This window comes from Salvelinus alpinus, chromosome 18 (assembly GCF_045679555.1).
Source record: "Salvelinus alpinus chromosome 18, SLU_Salpinus.1, whole genome shotgun sequence".
Lineage (NCBI taxonomy): Eukaryota > Metazoa > Chordata > Actinopteri > Salmoniformes > Salmonidae > Salvelinus > Salvelinus alpinus.
The window spans coordinates 27,428,772-27,444,627 of NC_092103.1; positions in this window are offsets into that span (position 1 = coordinate 27,428,772).

Below are 15,856 nucleotides of genomic sequence, written 5' to 3' on the forward strand. Positions count from 1 at the left end.
AGCCTTACGGTTGTGGGCGGAGCAGTTGCCGTACCAGGCGGTGATACAGCCCGACAGGATGCTCTCGATTGTGCATCTGTAGAAGTTTGTGAGTGCTTTTGGTGACAAGCCGAATTTCTTCAGCCTCCTGAGGTTGAAGAGGCGCTGCTGCGCCTTCTTCACGACGCTGTCTGTGTGGGTGGACCAATTCAGTTTGTCCGTGATGTGTACACCGAGGAACTTAAAACTTTCCACCTTCTCCACTACTGACCCGTCGATGTGGATAGGGGGGTGCTCCCTCTGCTGTTTCCTGAAGTCCACAATCATCTCCTTTGTTTTGTTGACGTTGAGTGTGAGGTTATTTTCCTGACACCACACTCCGAGGGCCCTCACCTCCTCCCTGTAGGCCGTCTCGTCGTTGTTGGTAATCAAGCCTACCACTGTAGTGTCATCCGCAAACTTGATGATTGAGTTGGAGGCGTGCATGGCCACGCAGTCGTGGGTGAACAGGGAGTACAGGAGAGGGCTCAGAACGCACCCTTGTGGGGCCCCAGTGTTGAGGATCAGCGGGGTGGAGATGTTGTTACCTACCCTTACCACCTGGGGGCGGCCCGTCAGGAAGTCCAGGACCCAGTTGCACAGGGCGGGGTCGAGACCCAGGGTCTCGAGCTTGATGACGAGTTTGGAGGGTACTATGGTGTTAAATGCTGAGCTGTAATCGATGAACAGCATTCTCACATGGGTATTCCTCTTGTCCAGATGGGTTAGGGCAGTGTGCAGTGTGGTTGCGATTGCGTCGTCTGTGGACCTATTGGGTCGGTAAGCAAATTGGAGTGGGTCTAGGGTGTCCGGTAGGGTGGAGGTGATATGGTCCTTGACTAGTCTCTCAAAGCACTTCATGATGACGGAAGTGAGTGCTACGGGGCGGTAGTCGTTTAGCTCAGTTACCTTAGCTTTCTTGGGAACAGGAACAATGGTGGCCCTCTTGAAGCATGTGGGAACAGCAGACTGGGATAAGGATTGATTGAATATGTCCGTAAACACACCAGCCAGCTGGTCTGCGCATGCTCTGAGGACGCGGCTGGGAATGCCGTCTGGGCCTGCAGCCTTGCGAGGGTTAACACGTTTAAATGTTTTACTCACCTCGGCTGCAGTGAAGGAGAGCCCGCAGGTTTTGGTAGGGGGCCGTGTCAGTGGCACTGTATTGTCCTCAAAGCGGGCAAAAAAGTTGTTTAGCCTGTCTGGGAGCAAGACATCCTGGTCCGCGACGGGGCTGGTTTTCTTTTTGTAATCCGTGATTGACTGTAGACCCTGCCACATACCTCTTGTGTCTGAGCTGTTGAATTGCGACTCGATTTTGTCTCTGTACTGGGACTTAGCCTGTTTGATTGCCTTGCGGAGAGAATAGCTACACTGTTTGTATTCGGTCATGCTTCCGGTCACCTTGCCCTGGTTAAAAGCAGTGGTTCGCGCTTTCAGTTTCACGCGAATGCTGCCGTCAATCCACGGTTTCTGGTTTGGGAATATTTTAATCGTTGCTGTGGGTACGACATCGTCAATGCACTTCCTAATGAACTCGCTCACCGAATCAGCATATTCGTCAATATTGTTGTTGGACGCAATGCGGAACATATTCCAATCCGCGTGATCGAAGCAGTCTTGAAGCGTGGAATCAGATTGGTCGGACCAGCGTTGAACAGACCTGAGCGCGGGAGCTTGTTGTTTTAGTTTCTGTTTGTAGGCTGGAATCAACAAAATGGAGTCGTGGTCAGCTTTTCCGAAAGGGGGGCGGGGGAGGGCCTTATATGCGTCGCGGAAATTAGTATAACAATGATCTAGGGTTTTTCCAGCCCTGGTAGCACAATCGATATGCTGATAGAATTTAGGGAGTTTTGTTTTTAGATTAGCCTTGTTAAAATCCCCAGCTACGATGAATGCAGCCTCAGGGTGTGTGGTTTCCAGTTTACAAAGAGTCAGATAAAGTTCGTTCAGGGCCATCGATGTGTCTGCTTGGGGGGGAATATATACGGCTGTGATTATGATCGAAGAGAATTCCCTTGGTAGATAATGCGGTCGACATTTGATTGTGAGGAGTTCTAGATCAGGTGAACAGAATGACTTGAGTTCCTGTGTGTTGTTATGATGATCACACCACGTCTCGTTAATCATAAGGCATACCCCCCCGCCCCTCTTCTTACCAGAAAGATGTTTGTTTCTGTCGGCGCGATGCATGAAGAAACCAGCTGGCTGCACCGACTCCGTTAGCGTCTCTTGAGTTAGCCATGTTTCCGTGAAGCAGAGCACGTTGCAATCCCTGATGTCTCTCTGGAATGCTACCCGTGCTCGGATTTCATCAACCTTATTGTCAAGAGACTGGACATTGGCGAGTAGTATGCTAGGGAGTGGAGCGCGATGTGCCCGTCTCCGAAGCCTGACCAGGAGACCGCCTCGTTTGCCCCTTTTACGGCGTCGCACAGGGTCGCCGGCTGGGATCAGATCCATTGTATTGGGTGGAAGGCAAAACACTGGATCCGTTTCGGGAAAGTCATATTCCTGGTAGGAACGATGATGAGTTGACGTTAATCGTATATTCAGTAGTTCCTCCCGACTGTATGTAATGAAACCTAAGATTACCTGGGGTACCGATGTAAGAAATAACACATAAAAAAACAAAATACTGCATATTTTCCAAGGAACGCGAAGCGAGGCGGCCATCTCGTTTCGGCGCCGGATGTGGTTGTGCATGTGTGTGTGCGTTTGTGTATATGAATGGCAGGGTGAGGGAAGAGTGAGGGATGATGAATATTTGTAGGATGGTGAGAGAGAATGAGTGTGTCGGTGCATAGGGTATATGTTGTCCCAGACCTGCTTTTTTCCACACTCTCTCTCTACCGCACCTGCTATTTCAACCCTGAATGCCCGGCTATGAAAAGCCAAGTGACATTTACTCCTGATGTACTGACCTGTTGCACCCTCTACAACCACTGTGATTATTATTTGACCCTGCTGGTCATTTATGAACGTATAAACATCTTGGAGATCAATCTGGCCTTAATGGTCATGTACTGTTATAATCTCCACCCGGCACAGTTCTGATGAATTTATAGTTGAAATATTTATTTCAAAACCTGTACTCTGTCATTTATGTTATGGTCATTGATCTCCTGAAGAGGATGTTCCTCTATCCCACCATGCAGCAGGTGATGTCCAAGGAAGGTTTTTAGAAGATGGTGGAAATGGATGTATTGTTTGAAGCTGCTGGCGAGTCGGGTGAAGATGAGAACCCGAAGAGTGATAATGAGTGGGTTACAGTGGCAAAAAAGAAAGGAAACAAGAGAAGTAAAGTTGTGGTGTAAAATAGCAAACTCGAACTCGTTTTTAGTCGGAGTGAGGGTTTTGGACCAATGTAACCTAGGAGAACCTTTTGAAGTCTCGATTAATGTCATGGGTGTGTTGGGTGAAGTGCCATTAGTGAGGGTCACAAGAAGTGGGCTGCGGAGCAGAACCTTGCATTGGGCCTCAAGAAGATATGAGTGGAATGTTTTGTGTATGGATCTTCAAATCAGAGTGCCTATCAGTATTTGTCAGTGACAACATGTTTGTGGTGTCTGTCTTCCATTTACACACAGGTATTCATAGACGCAGCTAGCTAATTAGCACAGGTAGTCCACTCTGTCTTCCGTAAACAAGCACTGTAACATGGAAATATGGCCGCTTGGGAACCCTTACCCAATCAAGGTGTGTATCAATTTAACCTTTTGTTTTTTTGAAAACTATTTCTCGCTGACACGAAAGATAAGGTCCTTATGCTTTCGAAACCATACCGCAAGCGAAGACGCCTTTGTCCAATGACTCATGTGTAATGTAATAGAACTGAATCATGATCTAGGGTGGCGCATAAAATATGTGCAGATGTAATACCTGAGGAAGTAAGCGGAGTGGGCAGTGCACGTAGACTGACCCTTCAGGTAGATGGAGTGAAGAAATTAACTTCATACATACTTTTGGTCTTTGATGAAGTCTCTCCCTTCTCATGTAAAGTTAGGCTAAATGAGATAACCTGTAAGAACCTTCGTGCAAACCCCTTCAGTGCCATAAATGCAAAAGATTTGGACATATGTCAAGTGTATGCAGACGTGAAGAGTATTGAATGCAAGTGGAGGTTAGATGATGCAATTGTGGTGATGAACATCCGCCGAATTTCCGGATTGCCCTGTTAGGATGAAGGAGACAGAGGTGACAAGAGTAAGGGCTGTCAGCGTGTCTCCTACCTGAAGGCCGTGAGAAGAGTCGAAGGAGCGAGTAGAGCTGAAGAAGTAATGGTAGTAGAGCCTACACCAGTGACTGTTTCCCGGCAGCTGAGGGACCCTGATATGTTAAAAATATGGACTTTGTAGCATTTATTGCAATGGCCATAAACGGCACAGCACAAACAGAGAAGAAATCATAGAAAAATAGATTTATAGTGAGTGCAGCAGAACGCATTTTGGGACTCTGTGAGTTTACAGCCGAGGCATTGCAAGAAATCCTGTCAAAGGATGTTCTGCCCTCAGGCCCCTGAGCCTGTGTAGGGATGTGACTTGAATTGGACTGTGACTGAAGGAGTGGGATGTTTTTTTTAATGTCTATTTGTTTTTGTATTTTGGATGATGACGTCCCCCCCATTCCTAAAATTGATATTTTTTTATATATAGTTTCCCACCCGTACAGTAGGTGGTGGCATGCACCTATAATGATTGTTTGCAGACCGCCATAGTACCATAGAAGAAAAAGAAGAAGCAGCTATCCCTTTTCCTTTCTTTCTGTGTCCCCACATTTTTTGGATATATTGGGAAACTTACCAGTTTGTTAGCTAGCTAGACAATGAGGTAACATGATTGAACAAAGTGTAAACAAATGCCTACCACCCCACAGCATGGTTTAATAATGTAAATTGTGGTCCCGGCAATCCGCTATAGGAAGAGGAAAATGTTGAGCCGGTAATCTGGGTCAGGATCTGGTTTCCCGATAGCGATGGAAATTATTTATTGAATACAAAAATGTACTTCTAGTTATACACTACAAATACTCTCCTGATAACTGAGAGTTATCAAAATGCCAAGCCGTTGTTGTGTTGTTATAGCAGTAGTTTTGTTTGTGTGTGAGGTGCATAGTGTAGGCTACATAACCTGTGTACAGAGCTATGTGCATGCATGTGTGTGTGTTTACTTCACTGCTTTGATGGTGTGTATTTGTGGGGAAGAGGTGTGCGTCCTGTTGTTGTGGGAGGAGTTTCCGAATTGGCTGTGCTGATTGGCCAAACCTGCTGAACCCCGCTTGACTGACAGCCAGCTGATTCAGAGCGAGAGAGAGACACACAAAGAAGAATAGAGAAAGAGTGAGTGAGATTAGATAGAATGCAGTCAAAGGAAAAGTGTATAGCGGTGATGTCACAGTGTACCTGAGAGAGGGGGTGGTGGCATTCCACCAGGACGGGGCTACAGAAGGGCGGGTCGTCCCTGTTACCCTCAGGTTGCTGTGGAGACGACTGACCTCGACTCTCCCAGAGTCACAAGGACCCGTGGTGCAAGCAGAGACTGTCCTCGGAACTCTCTGTCACCAACGGACACCAAACAACAAGCCAGGAGAAAACATTTTCACTACAACTCTTTTACTAAGTCGATTCAACTTTAATGACAGATACACACCAGTTTACGCATCCCTCATTTGCTGTCTGTAAGTATTGTAGCAGTTCAGCCAAAACATGCATTATAATACAGTAACGTAAGACTTGTCATGAGCACCTATGGTACCCTTGTAATGTCTTACAATAATCTCATAATAATCCTAAATTAGCATAATCTACTTTAAAGTGCACTATAAGGGGAATAATAGGGTGTCATTTGTGAGGCAGCCAGTGACCCTTACCTGTCTGATAGTGGATGTGGTGCCACCTAGTGGGTAAGAGCTGGTAAAGCCAGTGTGTTAGGAGAAGGTAGGTACACCTGCTGAATATTCCTGCTTCTCCTTTTCTTCTCCTCACATTTTTATTTTCCTCTCCTCCTCTCCCTTTCATTACCCTCCGCCCCAGAGCCAGCGGGAATCAATATCTGAGAGATACAGGGCAAGAAAGCTAAATTAACAGTAATTAATAACACACCAATAATCACAACCAATTATATATTTTCAATGTTGTAGCAATCAGCAAGTTTTGTCTTTAGTCTCATAATATAGTGGCCGCATCAGGGTACATCTCCCATTCTAACTCTCATCCTATGTCTAGCAAGCAGAAACTATCATCAGTTTCTTGCCAGGTCTCTCTCAAAATATGTTCTCAACCTCAAGATATTCTTCTGGTATAAATAAAAGGTTAAATCAGTAGAATAATCAGTAGAGGCCTGAACAAAGTGGTGTCTGTGTTGAGTGTCTGTGTGTGAAGGAGTCAGAGGGAAGCACTAGGTTGAGCTCAGAGGAGGCCAGCAGGGGGACCAAACTACTGCCACCAGCCTCATCACATGGTGGAGGGATACTATCTTCAGAGAGGAGTTGTATGTTGTATGAGTTATTATCAAATATCATGATATTCATAATTCTCTTGGAATTTGGGAATGTTACAAATACTTTATATCTAACAAATATTTGCATATGAACGATCAAGAAAACAAAATGTGTCTTTTGGAAACAAAGTTGCAAACTTTAGAATATGAATTGGACCAGCAAGAAAACAGAGACGAAACAACATGAGAAATTGTCCTTACCCGAAGACGAGGAAAAAGGGGACCTTTCCAGCTACGTGGTCAAGCTGATATCAGAGGAACTTCACATGGATACAGCACCGAAGGACCTGGAACGATGCCATGGGATTGGCATGAAACAGGAGAATGCTAAATACCCTTGCATGGTAATCTTCAAGCTGTGGAACTACATTACTGTTCAAAAGTTTGGGGTCACTTAGAAATGTCCTTGTTTTTGAAAGAAAAGCAAATTTTTTGTCCATTAAAATAACATAAAATGTATCAGAAATACAGTGTAGACATTGTTAGTGTTGTAAATGACTATTGTAGCTGGAAATGTCTTATTTTTTATGGAATATCTACATAGGTGTACTGAGGCCCATTATCAGCAATCATCACTCCTGTGTTCTAATGGCACGTTGTGTTAGATAATCCAAGTTTATCATTTTAAAAGTCTAATTGATCATTAGAAAACCCTTTTTCAATTATGTTAGCACAGCTGAAAATGGTTGTTCTGATTAAAGAAGCAATAAAACGGGCCTTCTTTAGACTAGTTGAGTATCTGGAGCATCAGCATTTGTGGGTTTGATTACAGGCTTAAAATGCCAGAAACAAAGACTTTCTTCTGAAACTCAGCAGTCTATTCTTGTTCTGAGAAATGAAGGCTATTCTGTGCGGGAAATTGCCAAGAAACTGAAGATCTTGTACATCGCTGTGTACTACTCCCTTCACAGAACAGTGCGTGTAGGTGTGTATGTGTGTGTTTGTGTAAATGAATGGCAGAGTGAGAGAAGAGTGAGAGATGAAGAATATGTGTAGGACGGTGGGAGAGAATGAGTATGTGGATGCATAGGGTATATGTTGGGCGGGAATGAATGAGATTGGATGCGTGTACAGTAAGTATGTCTGAGAGGTCCGGGACAAGCTTGGCTTGGGAGGGTTTGGGTGGCTTGGGCGGGTAAGGGTGAGCAAGGATGGCAGGTAGGGACAAGTTTAGCTTGGGTGGCCAAGGGTGGGCAAGGATGGGAGGTTGGGACAAGCTTGGCGTGGGTGAATAAGGACGGGAGGTCGAGACAAGCTTGGTTTGGGTGGGTAAGGATGGGAGGTTGGGACAAGCTTGGCTTGGATGGGTAAGGACGGGTGGTTGGGACAAGCTTGGCTTGGGTGGGTAAGGACGGATGGTTGGGACAAGCTTGGCTTGGGTGGGTAAGGACGGGAGGTTGGGACAAGCTTGGCTTGGGTGGGTAAGGACGGATGGTTGGGACAAGCTTGGCTTGGGTGGGTAAGGACGGGTGGTTAGGACAAGCTTGGCTTAGGTGGGTAAGGACGGGAGGTTGGGACAAGCTTGGCTTGGGTGGGGTAAAGAGGGGAGAAAACAGGGAGGGGATGTGGAGAGGGATGGGTTTGGGGGAGAGAGAAGGAAAGATTTAAATATACTACAATGTAATTGTATTTATTTTTGTGACTTGCAAACCTGCAGTAAAATGAATTAGTTCTGCACAGATTAGGAGAGGATGTCATTATTATTCCTTGTTTGTCATTATAGCTAAGATTCAATGGTGGTTATTGGTGAGAGTGGAGAGGGGCTCTATCCAAAGGGGTTGGGAGAGGGTGACTGGGAGGAACACTTCTTTGAGGTGTGTGTGGTGGGCCTCCACTCATCTCATGCTCCATGATGGGGGGAAAAAAGCATATGGTTCTTGAAAACTTAGAGATTGCCAGCAGATGTGGTTTTCCTGCTAGAGTTACATTTCAAAAAAGGCTAAATGTAATATTTAAAGAGGAGCTGGGTTGGAGAGGCCTATGCTGCTACCTAATATAGTAACAGCAGAAGTGAAGGCATCCTGATAATTAAGAATACACCCTTCCCCTTATATCCCAGCACTTGGACCAAGAAGGTTGTTTTCTAATTAAGCAATACGTTTTATAGCCAATATACCACAGCTAAGGGCTGTTCTTACGCACCATTTTATCGATGGCAATTTGAATGCACAGAGATACAATGACGAGATCCTGAGGCCCATTGTCATGCCATTCATCCGCCGCCATCAACTCATGTTTCAGCATGATAATGCATGGCCCTATGTCGCATGGATCTGTATACAATTCCTGGTAGATGAAAATGTCCCAGTTCTTCCATGGCCTGCATACTTTCAGAACTGGCTACGTCATTATAGCAGCTCAATAGCAGTACATTTTGTTGATAATTTCAATACCTTTTGGAGAAAATTTGTTTTTATAAGGAGGATGGGATCCATCCAAATAATTTGGGTTCCTGGATCCTTTCACACGGCTGCGTTGAGACAATTATTTATCAATGACCCAATCCCAGCTCAGTTAATACCTACCATTGTGTCGCTGAGTTGTCATAATGCTTCTGCAAATGTACATTATACCAGGGGCTATGGAAGACACAATGTAAGTAACCTAATGTATGTCCCTCTAACTGCCATGAATGCCTCTGCTGACCCTACAGCTATTGTATGCAGTAATTAAGTCCCTGTGAACCAGATTTATACTGTTAGCACTGAGGCGGTGTGCCCTAAATCAAATAAAAATGTATTGGTCACATACACATGTGTAACAGTTTAACTTTAGTCCGTCCCCTCGCCCGACCCGGGCGCGAACCAGGGACCCTCTGCACACATCAACAACTGACACCCACGAAGCATCGTTACCCATCGCTCCACAAAAGCCGCGGCCCTTGCAGAGCAAGGGGAACCACTACTTCAAGGTCTCAAAGCGAGTGACGTAACCGATTGAAGCGCTATTAGCGCGCACCACTGTTAACTAGCTAGCCATTTCACATCCGTTACACTCACCCCCCTTTCGACCTCCTCCTTTTCTGCAGCAACCAGTGATCCGGGTCAACAGCATCAATTTAACAGTTTAACTTTATGGCGTCCCCTCGTCCCGACCCGGGCACGAACCAGGGACCCTCTGCACACATCAACAACAGTCACCCACGAAGCATCGTTACCCATCGCTCCACAAAGGCCGCGGCCCTTGCAGAGCAAGGGGAACCACTACTTCAAGGTCTCAAAGCGTGTGACGTAATCGATTGAAACGCTATTAGCGCGCACCACCGCTAACTAGCTAGCCATTTCACATCCGTTACACATGGTTAGCAGATGTTTTTTGCGAGTGTAGTGATATGCTTGTGCCTCTAGTTCTGACAGTGCAGCAATATCTAACAAGTAATCTAACAATTCCACAACAACTACCTAATACACACAAATCTACGTAAAGGAATGGAATAAAAATATATACATATAAATATATGGATGAGCAATGACCGCGCAGCATAGGCAAGATGCAATAGATGGTATAAAATACAGTATATACATATGAGATGAGTAATGCAAGATATGTAAACATTATTAAAGTGGCTTTCTTAAAGTGACTAGTAATCCATGTATTAGTAGCCAATGATTTCAAGTATGTACAGTTGAAGTCGGAAGTTTACATACACTTAGGTTGGAGTCATTAAAACTCGTTCTTCAACCACTCCACTAATTTCTTTGTTAACAAACTATAGTTTTGGAAAGTCAGTTAGGACATCTACTTTGTGCATGACACAAGTCATTTTTCCAACAATTGTTTACAGACAGATTATTTCACTTATAATTCACTGTATCACATTTCCAGTGGGCAAGAAGTTTACATACACTAAGTTGACTGTGCCTTTATTAAACAGCTTGGAAAATTCCCAAACATTATGTCAATGGTTTTAGATGCTTCTGATAGGCTAAATTACATAATTTGAGTCAATTGGAGGTGTACCTGTGGATGTATTTCAAGGCTGACCTTCAAGCTCAGTGCCTCTTTGCTTTACATCATAGGAAAAATCAAAAGAAATCAGCCCAAAAAATTGTAGACCTCCACAAGTCTGGTTCAGCCTTGGGAGCAATTTCCAAATGCCTGAAGGTACCACATTCATCTGTACAAACAATGGTACGCAAGTATAAACACCATGGGACCACGCAGCCGGCATACCGCTCAGGAAGGAGACGCGTTCTGTCTCCTAGAGATGATCGTACTTTGGTGCGAAAAGTGCAAATCAATCCCAGAACAACAGCAAAGGACCTTGTGAAGATTCTGGAGGAAACAGGTACAAAAGTATCTATATCCACAGTAAAACGAGTCCTATATCGACATAACCTGAAAGGCCGCTCAGCAAGGAAGAAGCCACTGCTCCAAAACCGCCATAAAAAAAGCCAGACTACGGTTTGCAACTGCACATGGGGACAAAGATCATACTTTTTGGAGAAATGTCCTCTGGTCTGATGAAACAAAAATAGAACTGTTTGGCCATAATGACCATTGTTATGTTTGGAGGAAAAAGGGGGAGGCTTGCAAGCCGAAGAACACCATCCCAACCGTGAAGCACGGTTGCACCGTTGTGCCATGGGGGTGGCAGCATCATGTTGTGGGGGTGCTTTGCTGCAGGAGGGACTGGTGCACTTCATAAAATAGATGGCATCATGAGGTAGGAAAAGTATGTGGATATATTGAAGCAACATCAAGACATCAGTCAGGAAGTTAAAGCTTGGTCGCAAATGGGTCTTCCAAATGGACAATGACCCCACGCATACTTCCAAACCCAAATGGCTTAAGGACAACAAAGTCAAGTTATTGGAGTGGCCATCACAAAGCCCTGACCTCAATCCTATAGAAGATGTGTGGGCAGAACTGAGAAAGCGTTTGCGAGCAAGGAGGCCTACAAACCTGAGTCAGTTACACCAGCTCTGTCAGAAGGAATTGTGGAAAGCTTGTTGTGGAACTTATTGTGGAAAGCTTATAGAAGGCTACCCGAAACGTTTGACCCAAGTTAAACAATTTAAAGGCAATGCTACCAAATACTAATTGAGTGTATGTAAACTTCTGACCCAATGGGAATGTGATGAAATAAATAAAAGCTGAAATAAATCATTCTCTCTACTATTATTCTGACTTTTCACATTTTTAAAATAAAATGGTGATCCTAACTGACCTAAGACAGAGAATTTTTACTAGGATTAAATGTCAGGAATTGTGAAAAACTGGGTTTAAATGTATTTGGCTAAGGTGTACGTAAACTTCCGACTTCAACTGTATGTAGGCAGCAGCCTATCTGTGTTAGTGATGTCTGTTTAACAGTCTGATGGCCTTGAGATAGAAGCTATTTTTCAGTCTCTCTGTCCTAGCTTTGATGCACTTATACTGACCTCGCCTTCTGGATGATAACTGGGTGAACAGGCAGTGGCTCAGGTGGTTGTTGTCCTTGATGATCTTTTTGGCCTTCCTGTGACATCGGGTGCTGTAGGTGTCCTGGAGGGCAGGTAGTTTGCCCCCGGTGATGTGTTGTGCAGACCGCACCACCCTCTGGAGAGCCCTGCGGTCGTGGGCGGTGCAGTTGCCGTACCAGGCGGTGATACAGCCCGACAGGATGCTCTCAATTGTGCATCTATAAAAGTTTGTGAGGGTTTTAGTTGACAAGCCAAATTTCTTCAGCCTCCTGAGGTTGAAGAGGCGCTATTGCGCCTTCTTCACAACGCTGTTGTGTGGGTGGACCATTTAAATTTGTCCGGGATGTGTACGCCGAGGAACTTAACTTTCCACCTTCACCACTGCTGTCTCATCGATGTGGATAGGGGGGTGCTCCCTCTGCTGTTTCCTGAAGTCCACGATCATCTCCTTTGTTGACGTTGAGTGAGAGGTTGTTTTCCTGACACCACACTCCGAGTGCCCTCACCTCCTCCCTATAGGCTGTCTCGTCGTTGTTGGTAATCAAGCCTACTACTGTTGTGTCGTCTGCAAACTTGATGATTGAGTTGGAGGCGTGCATGACCACAGAGTCATGGGTGAACAGGAAGTACAGGAGGGGGCTGAGCACGCACCCATGTGGGGCCCCAGTGTTGAGGATCAGCAAAGTGGAGATGTTTCCTACCTTCACCACCTGGGGGCGGCCCATTAGAAAGTCCAGGACCCAATTGCACGGGTGGGGTTGAGACCCAGGGCCTCAAGCTTAATGATGAGCTTGGAGGGTACTATGGTGTTGAATGCTGAGCTGTAGTCAATGAACAGCATTCTTACATAGGTATTCCTCTTGTCCAGATGGGATAGGGCAGTGTGCAGTGTGATGTCGATTGCATCCTCTGTGGACATATTGGGGCGGTACGCAAATTGAAGTGGGTGTAGGGTGACATGCAATGTGGAGGTGATATGATCCTTGACTAGTCTCTCAAAGCACTTCATGATGACAGAAGTGAGTGCTATGGGGCGATAGTAATTTAGTTCAGTTACCTTTGCCTTCTTGGGTACAGGAACAATGGTGGCCATCTTGAAGCATGTCGGGCCACGGACTGGGATAGGGAGAGATTGAATAGCCAGCCAGCTGGTCTGCACATGCCCTGAGGACGAGGCTAGGGATGCCGTCTGGGCCGTCAGTTTTGCGAGGGTTAACACGTTTAAACGTCTTACATCGGCCACGGACAAGGAGAGCCCACAGTTCTAGGTAGCGAGCCGCGTTGGTGGCACTGTATTATCCTCAAAGCGGGCAAAGAAGGTGTTGAGTTTGTCTGGAAGCAAGACGTCGGTGTCCATGACGTGGCTGGTTTTCTTTTTGTAGTCCGTGATTGTCTGCAGATCCTGCCACATACGTCTCATGTCTGAGCCGTTGAATTGCGACTTCACTTTGTCTCTATACATACATTTCACTTATTTGTTCCTAGTAGGAAGTCCACTGTGTGCAGCTCACCCTGCACTAAGATAATTAACATGAGCATGTCTACTTCTGCTACACTTCCCAGTAAAGCAATGACAGCAATCAAGCATCCCAGAAGTGCTAAAAATAGCCCACATTAACATATGTAGTTTAAGAAACAATGTTCATGAAATCAATAACTTGCTAGTAACAGATGACATTCATATTCTGACTATCTCTGAAACTCACTTAGATAATACCTGTGATGATACAGTGTTAGCAATACATTGTTATAACAGAAAATACAGAAATGCCAATGGTGGAGGTGTTGCTGTTTATATTCAGAACCACATTCCTGTAAAGCTTAGAGAGGATCTCATGTTAAAAACTGTTGAAGTAATATGGCTCCAGGTTCACCTGCCTCACCTAAAGCCCATTATTGTGGGAAGCTGCTATAGACCAAGTGCTAACAGTCAGTATCTGGATAACGTGTGAAATGCATGTGATATCTACAGAGAGGTATATTTTCTGGGTGATTTAAATATTGACTGGCTTTCATCAAGTTGTCCACTTAAAAAAGTTTCAAACTGTTACCAGTGTCTGCAACCTGGTTCAGGTTATCAGTCAACCTACCAGGGAAGTTACAAACAGCACAGGAATTAAATCATCAACATATATTGATCACATCTTTACTAATGCTGCAGAAATTTGCTTTAAAGCAGTATCCAAATCCATTGGATGTAGTGAACACAATATAGTAGCCATATCTAGGAAAACCAGAGTTCCAAAGGCTGGATCTAATATAGTGTGTAAGAGGTCATACAATAAGTTTTGTAGTGATTCCTATGTTGTTGTAAAGAATATTTATTGGTCTGTGGTGTGTAATGAGGAGCAACCAGATGCTGCACTTGACACATTTATGAAATTGCTTATTCCAGTTACTAATAAACATGCACCCATTAAGAAAATGACTGTAAAAACTGTTAAATCCCAGTGGATTGATGAGGTATTGGAAAATTGTATGGTTGTGAGGGATGAGGCAAAAGGAATGGCAAATAAGTCTAGCTAAACAACCGATTTGCAAACGTACTGCAAATTGAGAAATCGTGGCTAAACTGAATAAAAATAAGAACTTACTATACTATGAAACAAAGATAAATTATATAAAGAACGATAGTAAAAAGCTTTGGAGCACCTTAAATTACATTTTGGCCAAAAAGACAAACTCATTCATTACAAAACCCATTGATATTGGCAATTATTTAATGATTTTTTTAATTGGCAAGATTAGCAAACTTAAGCATTACATGCCAGCAATAAATGCTGACACTACCCATCCAAGTATAACTGATCAAATTATGAAAGACAAGAATTGTCATTTTTTATTCCGTAAAGTGAGTGTGGAAGAGGTGAAAAAAATTATTGTTGTCTATCAACCATGACAAGACACCGGGGTTTGACAACTTCGTTGAAAGATTTTATTAAAGAGGAAAATAGCAGACAATATTGCCAATCCTATTTCGCATATCTTCAATCTAAGCCTACTAGAAATGGTGTGCCGTCAGGCCTGGAGGGAACAAAAAGTAATTCCACTACCCAAGAATAGTAAAGCCCCCTCTACTGGCTCAAATAGCCAACCAATCAGCCTGTTACCAAACCTTAGTAAACTTTTGGAAAAAATGGTGTTTGACCAGATACAATGCTATTTTAAGGTAAACAAATTGACAACAGAATTTTAGCATGCTTATAGGGAAGGACAATCAACAAGCACGGCACTTACACAAATGACTGATGATTGGCTGAGAGAAATTAATGCTAAGAAGATTATGGGAGCTGTTTTGTTAGATTTCAGTGCAGCTTTTGACATTATCGATCATAGTCTGCTACTGGAAAAATGTATGTGTTATGGCTTTACACCCCCTGCTATATTGTGGATAAAGAGTTACCTGTCTAACAGAAAGCAGAGGGTGTTCTTTAATGGAAGCCTCTCCAACATAATCCAGCAATAAAAAAGGCAAATTCAAGGAACCTCCAAAGATGCTCTCATCTCTACAAATAATTTACAGGACACCTGGAGATGTACTATTCCCAACTACAAAAGACTACTCCTTTTTCTCTCAAAGTAAGAAAAGCTATTCAAGAAAGCAAATCTAATTAAAAGGAGCAATATTTCCATACATCTTACAGGTAGAATAAAACTATTCAGAATGGTATGGCTCCCAACGTTTTTAGGTTTACTCTTGGTAATACCAATTACCCTACTGAAGACATTCTTTAAAAAAGCATACTCGGTCATAACAGACGTTCTATGGGCAAATACAACTCATATCTTGGCCAGGACGCTCTTGAAAAATAAACTTTAAATAAAGGTTAAATCAAATCAAATCAAATAGAATAAAAAGTAAAGTTTTACATCTTCCAAAGTCAGAGGTGGTTTTAACCTTCCAGACTTGGAATTGTATCAATTCATATAGTTAAA